Genomic DNA, 20,642 nt, shown 5'->3' with positions numbered 1-20,642 from the left:
GAGTTGAACTTTTGGCTCCAGATAACGTGAACACACACACACACACACAGACACACACACAGACACACGCGCGCGCGCACACTGCCCCACAAGCAAAGCACATTAAGGATGGGATGGGCTTTGTTTCCTTTTGCAATGTTCCCCTGGAAGCATCGAAAGTAAAGAGTAACTTCTGCCTTCAAGCTGACTGTAAATAATTATAGATTTTTTTAAAAAAATCGGTCTTCTCGGGATTTTACAGAACATTCTTTTGGCAAATCCCGATATCGGCCAAGCAGTATCTGTTGGCAAGTGTGCACAGACAGACAACACGGTTGGCCCATTCTTCTAGCCCTACCTCTCTGCACAGAATAAACCTGAGATTCAGCACGGGCTAAAGGGGGAAGAAATGCGGTCTGTCTGGCCGGAATCCCTTTGACCAAGGGCAAACCGGTTTGCCGCCCCTAGCAGCTGGCGAGAGTCGGTCCTTACCAAACTGTTCCGACGGTTAAAAATACTCCTCGCCCCACTGTGGAAAGCGCAGGGGGGCGAAACTTACATGTTGACATTAGCGGGCTGCTGTCCTCCGGCGGGTGCCAACCACCATCCCCCCCTGCTGCGGCCGCCGCCTCCGTCTCCCGCTCGCGCTTCCCGGGAAGTTCCGCAGCCTCTGCCCACCTGAGACACACGCAGCGTCCCGCGCGGGCGGGCAACGCGGGGAGCGGCCCCTGCTCAGCCCGGGTCCCTCCCGCTCGCCGCGGTGGCCGCGCTTTGCCTCTCCAGTCGCACCCGGCGGGAGAAAGCAAGGGCTGAACTGGGCGGGTGCTGAGCGGGGCGGGAGGCTGGGGCTGGTCGTTGGGAGGGTGGGTCCCTGCGCTGCCCACCCCTCCCCCTCGCTGGGGTCGGGCTGGCCGCCCCGGGCAGCTGCGGTGTCTCTCGGCTTCCAGCGGGCCGGGGATTATTCAGGTGGCTGCGCAGCTGGCTGCGACTCGGGACAGTGCGGCTGGCGGGCCGCCCCCGCCCGCGGGCTCTCCCCTCGGAGGCCGGGCTGAAGGCGCCTCGCAGCGCCACCCAGCAGCGGTGACCTGGGCCCCAAAACACCAGCAGGGGAGAGAGCACAGGCAGCTAGGGGCACCCCCTGCCCGGGACACCTCAGCCGAGGAGACACACCGCCCCGGAGACACCCCGCCTGCCACACGCTGCCCCAGGGGTGCACGCATCAGAGATACCCCCCACACCACACGCTGCCCCATAGACACCCGCCCACCACACGGGCTGCCCCAGGGGCGTCCCCCCCGCCCGCCACACGCTGCCCCGGAGACACCCCCCTCACCACCACCACCCGCTGCCCTAGGGACACCCGCCAGCCACACGCTTCCCCAGGGGGTGTACGCTACAGTGGGGACACAACACCTCAGAGACACAGTGCTCCAGAGACCCCCACCCACTGCTTCAGGGGCACACACCCCAGAGACACCCACTCACTACCCACTGCTCCAGGAGGTCACACTACAGTGGGGACACAACACCTCAGAGAGACTCCCCGCCCCCGAGAGACACACTGCTCCAGGGGCACACAACAACCCTGAGACACACACCACTCCCAGAGATACACTCCACACTACTCCAGGGTCACACACTGCGCTGTGCTGTGCTGTGCTTCCCTCCCTGCTGCCAGCTGCACACCACACCCTGCCTCTGGAGCACATACACACATCCCAGGGACACACAACCCAGGAATACACACACCGACCCAGGGATGCACATACAACCTTGAGGACATACACGCTCCATGCACTGACTCCGAACTGACTGACACTTAAAAGTACACTACCAAATTTGAGTTCCATGCAGAACCTAGCATCTAGGAAAGTGCCACCAGATCAGCAACAAAGGGGTTAATTGAACATGTCAGTGCTCCTGGTGCCAATTGACTGGATTCCACTAGAATTTTGAAATAATTTTCGTAAGTGATGGATAAACCAGTTTGGTTCACCTATTTTTAAAACCAAACTTTTTTGTGGCACTGCAATATTCAGATAATGCTATTTCTACATAGAATCTCTCCCTTCCAGTTTCTATCCAGATGTAAAAGATTTGAAATACTGGAAGAAAGACTGACCTCATGGTATTTCCATCCTGTTCCAGTAATGGAAGCACTGGAAACCTCATGAGGAAAGTTTTTCTTTGTCCTAAATTTTCAGTCCAGTTTTGCAGAGATTAGGAAAGTGTGGATAAGCTTTGAATGAGCATTCAAATGTTTGGATGCTTATCTGAACCACAACCTAAAGCTGAACCATTTAAAGTTCACCTATATATATTATACACAGGTGGTGTCAAAGGCAAAGGATCACAGAGACAAAAGAAATAATTCCAGATTAGTCACATTCAATTAGTTTTTAGCCATGTCAGAAAAATGATCTACTTTTCTGTTGTAAAATGGAAATTAAATGCCAAACACAACTGCAAACACTGAAAATATCAAAGAGCATAAAACCCTGTGACTCGTAGTGTTGTAGTTTTAAGGAAAGGGAGGTGGACAGTTTTGCATCATGTATACCAAAGTAAATTCCTCTCAATTTTAGTGGAAAGTGAAAAATATCTCTTTGTATATACTACAGTATTTCTGTTTAAATGCCTATTGGATCTCTCATAAAAACCCTTCATGGTATTCTGCAGCAATTGGCAAGAACACTAATGCTTGCAAGTGTGATATTTCAGTGTTTTGGGCCATTAAAGTAGAAGACATGACAATGTTATACGCAAACTAGGGAAATACGGTCTATGAAGTGGTCTAGATAGAAGAAATAATTATAAGGGGTGTGTGTGTTTGTGTGAAGTGTTATAGTAGCTGTGTTGGTCCCAACACAGCTCAAAAGCTTGTCTCACCAACGGAAGCTGATCCAATAAAAGATATTCCTTCACCCACTTTGTGTCTCTTATAAGGTGGGTGCACATCTAGCTGAAAGAGTAGTTAGCAGTGGCTCACTGTCAAACTGGGGGGACATATTAAGTGGGGTCCTGCAGGGCTCAGGCCTGGGTCAGCACTACTCAATATTTTCATTTCACCTGGATGACAGAGTAGAGAGTACAGATACAAAATCTGCAGGTGAGACCAAGCTGAGAGGGGTTGCAAACACCTGGAAAACAGGAGTAGAATTTTAAATGATCTTGAAAAACTGGGGAATTGGTCTGAAATCAATTAGATGAAATTCAATAAAGACAAGTGCAAAGTATTGGGAAGAGGGTCTTCAAATAGTAGATTCCTGGTATTGTCCTTGTGAGCAGCAACAATTAGAGAAGTTTACTGATGTTAACTAGGTTCCTGCAACCCAAAAGCTAATTAGGACTAATTTTAACCATTAACAAGCAACGGAGTCCATCAAACCCACATATATAATATAAAACACACACAAAAATTGAAGATAATTTCCACATTTTTCACATGTACACACAAGGGGATTGCACAGACAACCTTAATTCCAGCATTTTCTAAGCTTTGAATGCTAGAATTTACAGTCTTAACAGTTTTTTAGCATAGGTTTTTTTTTAAAATGTAGTTTTTAAAATAGAAAAAAGTCAGAATCATGTGGAATCATACTGAACCCCAGCTTGGCTCATCATTAGGGTTTGGAACTTTAGATTCACTGCACAGACCTCTACCACCGGAACTAATGCAGTAACTAGTAGCAGTAGTAGTCTATTATCCTCTATGTGGATGAGGACTAGAAGAGGGATGCCCCTGTGTTTTACAGCTATTTGCTGACAGCAGAGGAATAGTGAGACTCATAACTCCTAGGTTCTGGAGGGGAGTGTTCTCTAGTGGTCACAGACACTTTAGCCCATTCCCCCATAAGGCTGACCCTGTTCAGCTCTCCTCCTATCTAACCCCCACCCCTCCTTGTCTCCCTTTGTCCATTACTTTCCATGCCTTGCATCCTGCCCTCTATGCCTACACTTCCCCCACCTCCTTTTCCTATCCAACCCCCTGGCTCCTGCCACACCACTCTCCTCCTATCTACTCCCACCCCAGCTTCAGTTCCTATTTCCCTCACCCTCTGCTCCTATCCGGTCCTCCCCCTCCCATACTTTGAGCTCATGCCCCCTACCTTCTTTGCGCCTATGCACTCCTCTTCCCCTCTCTCTGCTCCTAACCCCCCCTACCCCCGACTCATATACCCCTCCCGCTTCTGCTCCTTCCTCACTCTCTGGTTCCTGTCAGCCCCTTTCCCCAGCCCCCACTCCTCACCCCTCTGCACTCCAGTCAGCTCAAGCGTTACCAGCCCCAAGTGTTAAACACCCATGCCATGCATCTAGCCCCAAAAATTAATGAAACAGGCTAAAAATCATGGGATTTTTAAAAAAACTACATGTTATTTTTCTTGGCCTTCTTGTTTCAGAGCAAAAACATGATTCCTGGAGCTGGGGCTGTAAGAAAAACACTATAGGTCATGAGACTCACAATCAAATCACAAGAGTTGGCAAGACTACAACTTCCTCCTGCTCCATGCTGCCTGGGCCCAGCAGAGGGTGCATTAAGAACAGTGGGGCACAGGCTCCCTGCTCTGAGTTCCAGTGCCCGACACTACAGCAGCACAGAGGAGCAATTGCAGGGAAAGTCCTGCTGAGCCCCTAGAATCCTGGTCTGAAGCTTGCCCAATACAGATGGAATCTTCAGGGAATTTAGCTGTGAGTGCCAACAGGCATTACTGAGCATGTGCAAACGGAGTTCTTTCAGAGACAAATTTGGGAAGATTTTCAGAGGGACAGCAAAAGGCACATCCCCATCACCAGATTTCCTTGCCAAATTTTAGGGCCCTGCTCCAACAAAGTATCTGTGGCATGGTGTTTTTTTTTTGTTTTGTTTTTTTGTTTTTAAACATGGGTAAAACAGCATATTTTCCTAACTCTTGTTCTCAGAAATGTCTGAATCATTTTTACTGAAACTTTAAAATAAAAATTCAGTCTGAGACAGATATGCAGCATGGAAAATTTCATCCCAAAAGGCTAAAGCATGGCGAAGTTATGAGCAACTGAAAACAGGGCCATATTATGGGAAGAGTCTGGCAACCTTAACTATTGGCAGTGCTACCAGCATTGCATACAATATATGCCAGGCTCCCTTAAAAATATGAAAGGCCTAAAGTTAGAGGCGTTACCAAAAATAGGATTTTTTTTTAAATATCCACATACTGAACCCTCAACAGTAGGCATGGAACATGTTTCTACAGTTTAAAAATATTCAGCTATTTTCAACATTTCTATATTTCACATGTTAGAGACACAGATATGTAGAAAATCCATGTTCAGCAGGGACAAAAAAATATAATAATCAAGAAAAGCCTGAGAAAATATACAAATTGTACTGGATTTTATTAAAGGTAGTCCAATGTGGTAAAAATCATTTAAATTCTATGTTTAGCAGCTGCCCTGGATCCTGCATTTTTACACAATGGCAATAAAATAATAATGGTAGTAATATAATACTAATAATAATTAAGTCAATAAACTCCTAGAGGTATAATATCTTTTTGCTAAAGCATATTTTCTTAAGAGGCCTGGATGTTTATAATTTTGTAACTATATCACATTGAGGAACAATAGATTAATAATGAGCAATATATGTACAAGCTAACACAAGATAGGGAGAAAATAAGAGGCACAATAACTATTTAAACATGTTTTACTATTATTGTGTCTTTTATGGTTTATGTTCCTGGTTTGATAAAAGAATTAACTTTGAGTGATAAGGACACTGTTAATGAATGATACTACGAACAACTGCTTAATATCCTAAAAAGAAAATTGCTTTCAGAGTTTTTGTGGATTTCAACAGATTTTTGGCAATTTTTTTTCATGTGATTACAAACTCCTGGGAAGGACTGTGCTTCCTATGTGTTTGTGGAGCACCTAGCACAAGGGAGATCTGATCCTGACTGGAGTCCTCGGGTAATACCACAATATAAACATGCAGACAGGGAGTATGACACATCTTGGTTCTTCCTCTGCATTTATATCAACATGGTGACATCATCATATTCTTGCAGGGCTCTACAAGCTATGTTTGCTCTCCTCCTTTCCCCGTATAAGAAAAGGAATTGTATAGGGATGAAGATCATGAATACTGAGATAAATAAGTGAAGATCTGGTGAAATCAATATATTAAAACTGTGAATATGAATAAAGGTGTTAGGGTGTCATTTCATGATATCATGGTTAATTTTTTTAACACATGTATTTGCTTTCTGGTTTTATTTCTTTTTATAAACTACACCACACATATCTTTGATCCACCTCACCTTCAGAAGATACCAGATTCCTGCCACCACCTTGTCCTCTTGCATTTCTTTAGTACTTCCCATCCAACTGAATCAAACTTTGTTTGAACTATCCAAATCCAGCCCCCTCCCAAACATAACCTGCTTCACATATACACTCATATAGTTCCCTACACACCACACAGCCACAATACACCTTCTATGCACATACACACAAATAAATGATGCCAGCTACACAACAAACAGACTACACTACCAGTCTTGCACCCACTAACTATAATACAATGCATCACCCCCACACACATCCATGTTGCATCTTTTCCATTACACACATGCATACACATGCCATAATTTTGTCCTTTGTACTTGCAAACATGCCCTGCTGCCCCCTACCCACACATATATATACACCAAAACACACACACACACACACACACACACCATGAGGGTAGTGCTGATGGCTCTCCTTATCTCAGCCTGGTCTACACTACAGAATTATTGTAGTATAATTACATTGCTCAGAGGTGTGAATAATCCACACCCCTGAGCAACATAATTATACAGACGTCAGCGCTATGTCAGTGGGAGAGCTTCTTCTGCCAACAGAACTACCACCTCTTGCGGAGGTGGATTAACTAAGCCAATGGGAGAGCTTTCTCCCATTGGTTTAGAGAGTCTTCATTAAAGCCCTACAGCGATACAGAGCAGTGTTTTAAGTGTAGACCTGCCCTCAGATAGTGGCTCTGCCCTATATCTGGCTCTCCTTCCCATCATTCTCTCCTTCTTCTGCCCCTTGGGGCTGCCTAGACCTACAGCACAGAAATAGCCATCAGGATAATGCCTATGTGCTAATCTCCATGTTCACATTCATGCTCCCTGATTCTTTGTAGGGGTTAACAATGCCAGCCTGGGAATATTTAATAGGGTTAGGAACACAATACAAATATAGACAGACTCGTGATTGGAAAAGAATTCTAAAAGATAAATCATTCATTACACTTTTCAATTAAAAAAAAAAATCAAAGGTAAATTTCACCAAGGTACTGCCTACTAGAATACGAACAGTAGTTGTGTGGACAAATGGAGACATTAAATGGTAGGTTTGCATGACATTAGTGCAGAACTGGAGTAGGAAGTCAAAATTCAGAGAATTATGCACTAAAGCTTTTCACAGATGGATCTTTAACTCAGAATTAGAAGGGGAGCACTGTTCTACAAACCAAACATGTTTAATTCATTGTTAAAATATGTGTTTTCCCTAGGAATTGAAATTAGAGGTGGTGTTGAATTTAGGGGGAAGTGGAGGGATTTGAAAATGACTAAATAGGAAACACTGCATGTAACCACGGTGCGGGGGGCATGGGGGAGTACGGAAATCCCATCACAGATGTTTCAGTTTAAATTAATTCAGTCTATTTATTCATAAACATCGCTATGCCACTCACTACCGAAGTAAGCAAACACCCTATCAAGTTGGAACATGAATGTGCATGATCCCACGAATTTCCCATTTATTGTCAGATAATGAAGAGCATGTTTGTACAGATGAGCTTACATCTCATAGTAGTAGCCAGGCACAGCCCAAGCTACATTTTATTTTCTATTTCAAAGTGGTATCATATCACAAAAGTTTTAGTCTTATACAGAGCATAGTTAACACAAAGCTCTGCAGCACAGGAATCAAAATCCACCACTCTCTTTTGGTGTCTAGCCTAGGTTCATGTTGGGATTTACACTACCATCACGGCCTCTCTACTGCCCCTTAGTTTTAAAGGTGATACTACAAAGGAAAAACAACTGGACTTGTATTTCTTTATGATGAATAAATAAGGCCTGAAAAGGTTTTGGCAAAGGGGTCTGGGGAGCAGAGATGGGAGATGTCCGTTTTTTTATTTTGGAAATGTAGGTGCTGTCTACCCTGGAAAACTTTATAGTGACTGGAGAGCTAGCAAAATTATGACATCACAAGAGGCAAGTAACGGAAAGCTAAGCAAATAAAAGAAGAAAAGATTTTCATTCAGACTGTGTCAAACCTTAGTGTTTTGTTTGTATTATTTTTAAATTTTCCTAAAATTTATCTATTTGCTGTGCCTAATAAACACTTGATGGTTACTTGTCTTTGTTAGGGCTAGGCTACCCTGAAAATGCGGCATCAGTGCAGCCCTAACACTGCAGCTGTAGTGCTTCAGTGAAGATGCTAGCTATGCCGATGGGAGGAATTCTCCAATTGGCATAGCCTTCCTGAGAGATGGTAACTAGGTCGACAGGAGAATTTTCCCATCCACCTAGCACTGACTACACCGGGCGTTAGGTCAGCTTAACTACATTTGTCAGAGGTCTGGATTTTTCCACACCCGCGACATATTGAACTCATTTCCTAGTGTAGACCAGGTCTTAGAGATTCAGCATCTAAAATGGTTTTGTTTGATTGAAAAACAAAAATTTATTTCAGTGAAAAGTTTTGAAGTTATTTTCATTTCAAAGTGTTCAGAAGGGACTGTGTTTGAGTTTTCACAAAAAAAAAAGGAGTATAATTTATATTTTGTGAAAAACATTGAACTCCAGGTTTTTGTTAAATGAAAAAATTCTATACTTATTTTGATGTTTTTTATTTTAAAAATTGAAACAAAAGGAATAGTTTTTTGTAAAAAAAAAATGACAATTTCAAACATGTTTTAATAGGTTTTTTAATAGGCTCTATTTTGATAATAAAACTTTGCTTGGAAAATTTGGATCAGCTCTACTCTCACTGAAGTGGGCTCCTTTGGTCTCCTGCTGGGACCAGGAAGTTCAAGTTCTTAGCTATTTATTCTTTGCCCTCAGCCAAGTTCTACATTTTCCTGATTTGGAGAGTTAAGTGCTCTAGGTTGTATCTCTGTGGTTATGTGTACTGTAGGTGGGATCTCTATGTTTAGAATCCTCCAGAATTCTGTGACATCGCCACTCACCTCTCACGCGTGCCTCCATCAGGTATGTGTGCGCCTGCTCTCTCTATTTCTAGCTCTGGTTGCTCTACTTGCAGTGACCCCTGCTGGCAGTTTCTCTTTTCAGGTGGCTTTTCAGTGACTCAGCCCTCCACACAGTCCATGTGTAAAACACATATGAACCCCTCCTGGGCTAGCTTTCAGATAGTCCTTGCTCTGGAATGGAACAGTGCCCCCAGGGCTTCCTCCCTAGAGACTCTTCGCTTTATAGCAAGTCTTGACCAACCCCAGCTCTTTTGCTCAGTTGCTTTTTCAGTTCAGTTCACCCCCTTCTGTAGTATTAAAGTTCAATACATACTGACCCTCTTCGGGGTCTTCAGCCCCTCCCTGGGGCCTATGTAAGCTCCCTCCTCAGGGCATGCAGCATGGCTTGGGGGGGTAGGCACAGGCCTACCCACTACTCCAGGTCCCAACTCGGGGACCCTACAAATAGCAGCCAACTGCTGCATCCCTTTTAACTCTGGTGCTGCTGCTACTGTTCTCTGGGCCACTTCTCTGCGGCCTCAGTACCTTCACCCTCTCCTCAGGGCTGAAGTCTTACTTGACACCCTTCAGCCAGCGAGGAGCACCTACCTTCCTTGCTCCCCCAGTCCCTGCCAGTAACTGAATCTGCTCAGGCCCAGCAGCTTCTTTTATATGAGCCTGCTGGGCTCAGATTGGCTGCTTCCCTGCAGCTTCTCTATTCTAATTGGCTGCTTCCCACTCAGCTTCTCTAAGCGGCTTGGAGGACTCACCTCTTCTCCTCTTTTCTGGGGCAGGGCATGGTAGGATTGTGAGGCCTCCAGCAGGAGACTCCAGGGCCTGGCACACCCTGTCCCACTAACTGTAAGGACCCAGACTCTAACCATGCAGATAACCTAGAAAGAACTCTATTCTAGAGCATAGCCCCGCAAAACCCACCTATGGCTGTAGACTCAGAGCTATTGCTATAGTGACACTATGCAAAGCTTCCTAGCCACTAAGCAATGGGGAATTAGCAGTCAGAGCCAGGACCCCGCTGGAGGCCAGCAGCCCAGTCACAGCATCTCCCAGCTGATGATAGAAGGCAGCCAGCTCCTCTCTTTAATCCAAGGCAAGATGTGTTTGGGCAGAGCCAGAGTTATTAGAACACCAGTCCAAAGAGATGCCAGAGTTAGTAAGAATTATAGCACTTCCCATGTTCCTGAAGCTCATTTCATGCTGCAGCTTTAAGTTCTGGCTAATCAGGACATTTGCTGTTATTTATGTAGATACAGTAATGCATAATAATCAAAGATGTGAAGTAATTTGCATAACAATGACATTTCTGTATCTTTAGCCTCAACCGCTTTGACTGGACGTGAGCGCTCACAGTGCACATGCTCTAGCACCCGACAAGAGGCCCTTCAACTAGTGAAGACCAAATTTGACATTCCTATTATTTCACAGGTAAAAACAAAACACAAACAAAAACTGCTCAGGTCTTTATCACAAAGAAGCAATAATGCGTAAAAGTTCCATCTTAAAAAAAAATCCTTTAAAACCAATTTTACATCTTCCCTTAGTAACTAGAGATCAGCTGGACCGGGATTAAAAATCTGAGGTATTCTGATGTTGTGTTTTGATGTCAACTATAATGACAGAGGCCATTGTCCAAAATTCAGATAGAGATTGTAAAGACCGAGGCATGGACAGTCAGGTCTAGTGGTCAAGGTTGGAAGACAGGAACAAGAGCCAGGGTTGTAACTGGAGTCAGAGTCAGGGGATGAGCCAGGGGTTGAAGCCAGAGCTGGAGTCAGGGGTAGGGTGGAGAGACAGGAAAGCAAGAACCAGGAACAGAGGAGAATCTGGGATAAGGAAGGTAGGAACCAGGAACTGGTAGAAAGACAGGGCTCAAGAGTCAGGGTCCAAAGTGTGTGCCTGCCTGCCAGGATCCACCTAGTTGCTCAGACAACATCCTGTGCCTCTTTCTGACTTAAGCAGTGTGTCCAAGCTAATCAGGAACTTCGTGGGCTGAACGCTCGGTGAGCTAGAGCTCTGCTAGCCCCATTCTCCAGTAGATCTGGTGGGCTGCTGGTGGCAGCCACAGCCTGTCCACTGACTGTGGGCCTGGATTAGAGAACTGGATTCAGGCTTCCAACATTCGAGTGTTTGGATATGATGTTTTCATTTGCCTGTCTCTATCAGAAACCTGCGGTAACTTCGTTTTATTATTTGAAATTAGTTTCATTAGAAATTAATCATGAAAGTGAAGAGAGTTGAAATAAATACATGCCTAATAAATTCCTTATGACACTCAGCTGAAATTAATTTATTGTCCTTTTGACAATCCACAAAGATTAATTTAAAATTTGCAGCCATTGCTTTGAAGTTTTACCATTTTCATTTTGATGTCGAAATATTTTCTGTGGTTGTTCTTTGTCTAATTTTATTCTGAGCACATTTTATTTTTTGCATTGGCAAAAGGAAATTTCTGTTGTGGAAATGTTCATGCTTCTTATTAGTTTGACAATATTAATACAGTCAATAATTTATTAAGCTAGAGGTATTTGGAAAACTAGATGGTTAGTAGGTCAAATGAGACCCCAAAGTAATGATATGATTTATAGGCTTTTCTGAGTATTATGTGAACGGGAATTTGAGTCCAGTTCCCATTGGATTGGTTTCACCACCATAAACGCCACCATCCCAGTTGGTGTATCTCTTGAAATTCTCAACAGACAGCCTTAAAATGGAACAAAGATGGGGACTGACTTGGATGAGGCACATGAGCAGGAGAGTTGGGGAAGGTGGCAATGTTCATGCAGTGCTTCTTCTATAGAATGGAGGAGGACTTCAGTCCACAATACTAAAATCTGTCAAAATTTAAAAATAAAGGAGCCTGGTACCTCTTAAGCCACAAAGGGTATGTCTGCACTGCAATAAAAAGACCCACCCTATGGCTTCAGCTGGCCCGGCTCAGCTGACTCGGGTTCGAGGAACTATAAAACTACAGTGTAGACATTCAAGCTGAAGCCTGAGCGAAGGACTCAGAGCCCAGGCTCCAACCTGAGCCCGAACACCTACACTGCAATTGTATAGCCTCACTGCCTGAGCCATGCGAGCGTGAGTCAGCTGACCCATGCATTCAGACTTGATGCCACAGGTTTATTTCAGTGTAGACTTACCCTTCACTTAAAAGGCCTGCCAGCTGGTTGTTTACTTTGTACATCATTCAGCTAATGCAGGTGTCAAGTTAGGCCACTATTTTCCACAGGGGACAAAATGACCTCCTTCCTCAATCCATCACCAGGACCTTATACCTTCTTGGACCATGATGCAGAAGGAAGCTGTACTGGGTCAATGCAGCACAAAATTGCTACCCCATATCCTCCCTTTGTTCCCCTTACCTACAGTCACCACTCTACTCCTCTTCCCGGTCCAATAACTTCCTGTCAGCTGGGTTCAGCACTGCCCTGGAATGGAAGTTGCAGCTCCTCTTACTAAATCAGAGGCAAACAGGCGATGGCTGAGCAGGAGTGGAAAGTCCAATGCACCAGGCAAGAGGGTGGGAGAAGGTATGAGGCAACTGAGGAAAGAATGAGACTTTGTACATGCTGAGAAAGACATAGGGAGAACATTTCAGAAGACTGATGGGTCAGGAGAAAACTGCTGGAAGTGAAGAAGCGTAGGGGATCTGAAGAAGCGCTGGAATGAGGGACGGTGCTGGATATAGAAAAGTGAGGTGAAGGGGATAGACAAGAAGCAGTGGACATAGCAGCAGGAGCAGACAACAAGCAAAGATTGAGAGAGAGGGAAATAATGAATGAAAGAAAAGTCAGAACAAGTGGTTGTAATGAGAAAAGGAGAGAGGGAATGTGCTATAGAAAGAAAAGAAGGGAACATGGCAGAAGGAGGTAGAGAAGGAGAACAAGAAGCTGAGATGTAGATTTGGAATAAAATTTTGGAAAAAAGGAGAAAAGAAAGAATTAATAAAACAAATAGAAAAGAGAGACCGAAGGGAAAGAGACATTGAAAAAGATGGTGGAAAAGATAGACCAAGAACGTATATAGTTGATACAAAGATTTATTTTGAATTGATTTTAGTTAAATGAAAGATACTTTTCATGTAATGTTTCTATATACTGTACATATATATGTAGAGAGAGTACATACATATACAATTCCCATACAAAAAGTGGTAGGTTTGAGAAAGCATACCAGTAAATTAAGGGTAAACAACCCTATAGGAACATTAAACCCCAGCAAATCCCCTAGCCATTAAAAAGCCAAGACATTCAGAGTTAAGGATTATCTGTGTTCTTCATTCTCTACTTTCCATGAACCTAAATGCATCCATCCATTAAGCTATAGGGAGAAAATGGAGCTGAAAACAGACCTCCCACACACACATTTTTCTTCATTTGCTTTAATTTATTTAGAGTGGCTTGATCTGTGTACAACTAGAATAGTACCAGTACTGCTTGGTTTAACAGAGGAATTTAATTTTGACATTCTGCAGAGCAGTCATAACATCTGGCCCAAATCCTGAGTAGTGTGAACACCCACAATTCCTACTGAACTCAATGGGAATTGGGGTTGTTCAGCTCCTCTCAGGATTGGGTCCTTTCATTTTATATCCAAACCAGTTCCTGTATTATTTGAAAAATCTCTCCACATGAAAGCCATCTCTGCAATATAATGAATAAATTACCTTGTATTATGAGTATGGGATTTAGAGAAGACAAGGCAGACAAAAAGGATCATTAAGATGTCTCCAGTGATGCTCAGTGATGAAAAACTCCTTTGAAGTTGTACATTTGTTGTTCCTAATTTCTTCAGTCTCAATAGACAGAAAAAAATCTTCTCTCTGTTGTCTCCCAGACAGCTGTTAACATTTACATTTACTGAAATGCAGGCTAAGAGAGAATAATAGTAACTCTGTTGCATCATAAACTGCGGGAGTGTAGGACAGCTTACTCATTTAGGGCCCACCTTACTCACACTACACTGTGAATAGTTCCACTGAAATCAAGAGAAACTCTCCCACTGACTTCAATAGGCTTTGGATCAGCCCAGAGAAAGGAGTTCCTCAGTGTGAGTAAGGGTGCCAAAATCTAGCCCCTGGTCAATGAAACACAGAAACAAGAGTTAGTGAGAGTCTGAAAATGCTTCACTATGGTCTAGTAAGGAGCAGGAGATCTTTTCTAGTTTATGGCTACAATCCAATTACTTCAACATTATATTCCCCCCACGGCCCTCCAAAAAAGAAAGACTGATAGGATCTTAAATTAGGTATGAATAAGGTTAAACCTTAAATAAGGATCACTGGAATCAGTGCTGTCAGATATTTCCTGATCAGTTCAAAAGAAACACTAAGATGAAATAGAATCTAGATCAGGGGAGTGCAAACTCCAGTCCAGGGCTGGATCCGGCCCATCAGGGCTTTCAATCCGGCCTGCGGGATTGCCAGCCTTGTGGCACAGCGGGGCTAAGGCAGGCTCCCTGCCTGCCCTGGCTCCGTGCCACTCCCGGAACCATCCGGCACCACGCCCCTGTGGCCCCTGAGGGGTGGGGTGGGGTGCGGCAGAAGGCTCCGTGCACTACCCTCTCCTGCAGGCACCGCCCCTGCAGCTCCCATTGGCCGGGAATGGGGAACCAGAGCCCTAACCTCTCCTGCACCCTGCACCCCAACCCTCTGCCCTGAGCCCCCAACCCCCTGTCGCACCCCAACCACCTGCCCTACAACCCCTCCCGCACTCTGCACTCCCTCCCGCACACCAAACCCCTGCCCCAGCCCTACATTGATGGCCCTGCATACAATTTCCCCACCCAGATGTGGCCCTCGGGCCAAAAGTTTGCCCGCCCCGATCTAGAACTATCATGAACATTTTTAGGATACAGAAGTCAATTCTATTCAAAAGGAGGCTCCACCAACATTTTGGGCAAGAGGTAAATTGTGTCATTCATTTCCCAGTGGTCCTGAACATTTATCAATTGTTTGCTTATAAGTAGCATGAAAACTAACATTCAAATATCTTTGAGTGTAGAATAGATCACCAGAATTGTCCAGTTGTATCAAATATTGGGATCTCTATGACCAGTCATCCCTTTTTATGAATAGATCTTTCCATTGGTAGCAAAATGTGATATGCATCTTATAACAAGAAAATGCACATGTATATACGTCTTTATATCTTATTAGAGGTGCTGGTTAATAATTGGTTGCACGTGACTGCAATTCTAAGGAAAATTCAAATTTGTGTTTTTATAATCTCTTGCTTGAGCATCCATTACTTTCCTTAACTTTAGTTAAGTATTTTATGAAAGAAGACAAATGCCTTCTGAATCAAAATAGAATGAAAGTAGAATTATTACAACGGGAAGAACTTAAAACACACCACATTTATATTCGAGAACAGAAATGAACACACTGCTTTTAATTTTATGACACTTGGTGGGCATTATCCCACGAGGCAGCACACATATTTTTTTTGTCCTTGTTTTCTTTTGAGGAACATGGATGAATACAAAATGACTGGTGACAAAAGCAAAATTAAAGTGGAGACCGAGTCAAGACTGACAGGTATCAAAACAAGCATATAGTACTTTGACTATTGTCCCACACTGAAGTTCTTAATTTCAAGGGTTTTTTTAAATACTTACATATTTTTTGCCACTCAACAAATGAAAATGGAGTCATGGGGGGCAAACTCATCAGGAAAGCAGAGTGCCTCTTTATAGAGAGGATAATACTGTTTGTTATTTTCTGAACTGCAAAACACAGCTCATCTGACTTGGTGTCAGTGGTGCAAATATCTGCAACTTAATCATTATGGTCTAAACATTTCCATAAATGTAGCCCCTGAGGCTTCCCTGATTTGCAGAAATGAGGAGTAACAGTTCATTTAGTTTCACAAACACATTGCGTGTTTACAAAACTTAAGCTCCCCATTAACTTTTCCTTTGTATCATTCAAAGGCAGTCTGGAAAGAGAACTATAAGAAAACTGTTCAGGGAAACAGTGCAGTAAAATACTTAGCCTTATTTTGCTCATGGAATGACTAGTGAGGCCTGACCGAGGCTTATGAAACTTATCATACAAGACAGAGCATGCCGGGTACCTTGTCTCCTAAACCAATGTGACCTTAGTTAATTGGACAAGCATTGTTGCTGTGGGCAAACTGGAAGCAACATTTCTCATGTTTTATGTTTGTGTCCTACTCTTGTTAGGCAATGGGAACAGATTTGGTAGCAATTGACACTGTTGTGGAATGCTGGAGCCTCTATATTGAGTTTCTGTGAGCCTGTATTATTTTTGTATTTTAAACTAGCCCTAGATATTTGAGATTTTATTTTCCCCCGAGGGAAAGAACTGGCAAAACTCCATGACTTTTCTACTTGCTTTGCAAAAGGAACAACAGGTCTGGTGGGATGGTCAGCACAAAAGACTCCTCACCATGGAAACGACAGCATGTGTAAAACATCTTTGCGGAAAATGTCATGTGGCATGATCTAGGACATATATAAAATCCTGACCAACAGCAAAAATGTAACCTTTTGTCTAAGCTGGAATGAAAATGGAGAACTTGTAGACTGGTAACTCTTGTACCGAAAAAGAACAGTGGTGCATTTGGGAGGCAACATAGTGGTACACTCAGCTTACGAATGTGTGTAGAAGACAAGCAACTCAAGTAAAGAACTATCTTAATAAAGTCACCAAGTATCTTATACGCTTCATGTGTCCTTTTAGATATAAATGTCATATTGTAGTCTAATATTCTAGCTTTCATTATAATTGTTTAGATTCTTTAATCACTGATTTAGCAAAACAAATATCGTACAGTGCAATGGAGGCAAATCACTAAGCCAGTGGCTCTCACCTTTCCAGACTATTGTCTGATTTGTCTTGCGTACCCCAAGTTTCACCTCACTTAAAAACTACTTGCTTACAAAATCACACATAAAAATACAAGTGTCATAGCACACTATTACTGAAAATTTGCTTACTTTCTCATTTTACCATATAATTATAAATTAAATTGATTGGAGTACGAGTATTGTATTACATTTCAGTGTATAGTACATAGAGCAGTAAAAACAAGTCATTTTCTGTATGAAATTTTAGTTTTTACTGACTTTGCTAGTGCTTTTTATGTAGTCTGTTGTAAAACTAGGCAAATATCTAGATGAGTTGATATACCCCCTGGAAGACCTCTGAGTACCCCCAGGAATACACATACCCCTGATTGAGAACCACTGCTCTGAGACAACAATTCAGTTGCAATATCCAGATGAGAGTAATAATATCAACCCCCAAATAAATTTGGTCCGTCATCTTATACTTTCTCTCAACAACATTTGGGTTTGTATTCCAACTGCTTATACCATGGCTAATAAGCTATTTCATGTTTGCTCTCAAAAAGCCAGCATCATGTTGCCTAAATTTTATTTTCGTAGCAACATTCCCCTTGGGGCAGACTCAGCTGCCTCCCCATGGAGCTGCTGCCTCAGGTCCTTCACATGCCAGACAGCAGCTCCGTGGGGACCACTGGTACAGGCTAAGAATCTAGATTTCCTTCCAGTTCCCTGCACTGCCCTGCATTCCCCACCCAACCCTGCCCCATGCAGGCCTTCTCCAACTCCTGCCCATCCACAGCTCACCTTATTGAGTCTCAATCTCTCCTTCCACCCTCCTTTTCCAGTGCCCATGGCACTGTTTGCCTGCTGCACTGTGGCACGCTCCAGATAGTGTCACCTTTGGATGCTGGTAGCATGGGGATCTCAGTCTGTATGCACCAAGACATCAGCCTTCCCCACTGCACCCACAGCCCCATTATCTTCCTATATCCTCTTCCCCATTAGAACCCCAGTCTCCTCCCCTGTCCCTTTCTCCTTCATACCCCATGTTTTACCATCAGCCTCCCTGAATCCCAGGCTCTCAGTGAGGAAGCTGTTGAGCCAGAGAGGCAGGCTGGCAGTGGCAGAGAACAGAAGTAGCTGGTGAAATTTGAGAGCTGTTCTTTGTGGAGATCAAATACGTTTTATGGAACTAGTGGGACTAAATCTGAGCTGTTATGAAAATGTCTGTGTGGCGGCTAGGAGTCTTCAAAACATGAGAATCTGTGGATTTTTTTAATAGTCTCTTTATTTTAAGTTTTTCGCCTCAGAATCAGTGAATATTTGATTAAGAACACATATGGACGATTCAATTGAATCATGAATTAAGTCATGAAGACTTAATGTATTTAATTAGTGTGCTGGGGAAGTAAGAACCCAGCTGCTCTGGTCATTGAACTGTGGTCAGTTGCTTGGTAGGATGAGTGTAATGATTTTTGGATAGATCCCCATCAGACATTCAATATGGGCTGGTTCAGACACAGTCTTACCCTTCATCTGTTTGCCTCCCCACTTTTCCTCTTTCCCCAACAAATTCATCACATTTCCCTCCCCTTTTCTCCACTCTCACCACATTCTTAAACCCATCAAATCCTTCATCCCTGCTCCCCCTCCACTCCACAAATCCACCAGTCAGTTCATTTTCCTGCACAATACCTCTCTGCAATGGCCCTTCAAAGACGTGGTGGCTACTTGAGGTCCCCTCAGATATTCATGACTACCGTAATCAACTGCATCCCCTGTCACTCTGATAGTGCCTTCAACTTTTCCCACGGTTTCTTTACTTCAGGTAGCACTGTTGGGAGAATACCCCATATTATAGTGATGTGCCAGCCCCTGTATAATTAAGGTTGCCTCACAATATCTGTTTAAAGGTTGACCTTTCTAAAATTGACATACTTAGATTTCTTTGAAATCTGGTGTTCCTCTAGGAGGTGCAGGGTAGGATTAGTGACCCACATTTGGACTAATCTGAGTCAGGGGTCCTGGAAATATAAGCGCTAAAAATAATAACCATTTTAAAAAAACTTTCTAGGTGAGTATGTTTTGTCCAGAACTAGAGATCAAACTATTGATGTGATGAGGGTCAAAATGCACTCAATCTGTCAAATTTTACCCAAGATAGTGGATGGCACCCACTAAATCATTGGGAGGCCCAAATTGAGACCAGTGTTTAAGAAAATATATACTTCTATTGTGCATATGCACCAATAGAGAAAAGTGGTTAAAGGATTTCCACTCCTGCCTGTTGATATGGTTTAAAGCTCCACTCTTATAAATGCTCTAAAATCTGAATGGATCTTTGGGTTGTTTTGAAATGTGGTGGGCCTCATGGGGATGGGTCAGGGGCTTGGCTGGGGAGGTGGGCCAAAGCAGGCTGCTGGCACTCAGAGGGTACATGTGAGTGTGTGTGCATGGGTGGGGCAGTGGACTCAGTATGCTAATTTCAGGGCAGGAGACACACAACTGCTGAACTAACTACTGACACCTGCCAACAACGTATCTTTCCCTATTAAAAAAAAATGGAAATTCAAAGGCAAAAAAACCCGTTAATGCAGACTTAAGGTGGTGTGGTGGTACATCATCCCCTTGCAGAACGTGGAGTTGAGCCAGACTCAAACGTCTGAAAACCAGGCAATGCAGAGTACAGCCCATGCACTTTAACTCTGCCCTCTTTCAGCAGTGCCCCAATTTGCCCCATTAACATACATACCTTTACTCTGCCAACCCCACAATTGCGTCACCTCATTTTAAGACCCATTCATTCACACCCACAGGATTCCAGCTAAGACTATTAAAGGACAAAAACAAACGCCTTCCCTCTGTTCCCATGGAGCTGGCAGTAACCAGTAGGCCTTATCTGCATACGATCCAGGTGCAGTCAGTGTGTTAGGTAGTCGAGGCAGTAGTTGGGCCTGCTCGGCATAGGCACGTTTGGGATATGAGACCATCTGTGGATTACTTTGAGGTGTGTGACAGAGCTGTGATTGTGATATGAGGACTCCTAGGTGTTGCACCCTCTGATGTGTGTCAGGAATGGGAAAAGGTGCATACCTTCAGGATGCAGTATGCATAGACTTGGCAGAATTCAATTCATATGTTATTATAATGTCAACAGATAATACCAATGTTTGTTTTTAAGCATCATTTTATATATTTATCAATTCAAATGTTGATAGTTGTGCAAAATTATGGGGGAGGAAGGTCAATGTCACATGTCAAAAATATACAAAATACATATCCTTAAATAAACGCAAGTAGCTCTCAAGTAGCATTTTTCTTTTTTTGCCTAGCTGTAAATTTAGATTATTATTGATAGAAAAATGTGTTCATTGGTTTGTGCACGTACGGTGAAATCATGTACGGCACAAAGGCATTCTGGTGTAACTTCTTAGTGTGCAAACATTTACTTTCAGCTTAATCTAGTCAGGGGCATATGCAAATCAAGTGCACACAGGTTTTGTGTCTGTATAGTCTCTCATACTATATGAACAAGTGATAATGTGCAAAGACAGTGAGTGCAAAGTTGCTCACTTCCGAGGCTGAGATAAGCCTATTGAAAATT

This window comes from Natator depressus, chromosome 3 (assembly GCF_965152275.1).
Source record: "Natator depressus isolate rNatDep1 chromosome 3, rNatDep2.hap1, whole genome shotgun sequence".
NCBI lineage: Eukaryota > Metazoa > Chordata > Testudines > Cheloniidae > Natator > Natator depressus.
The sequence above is the reverse complement of the archived record's forward strand: the minus strand, read 5'-3'. Positions refer to the sequence as shown.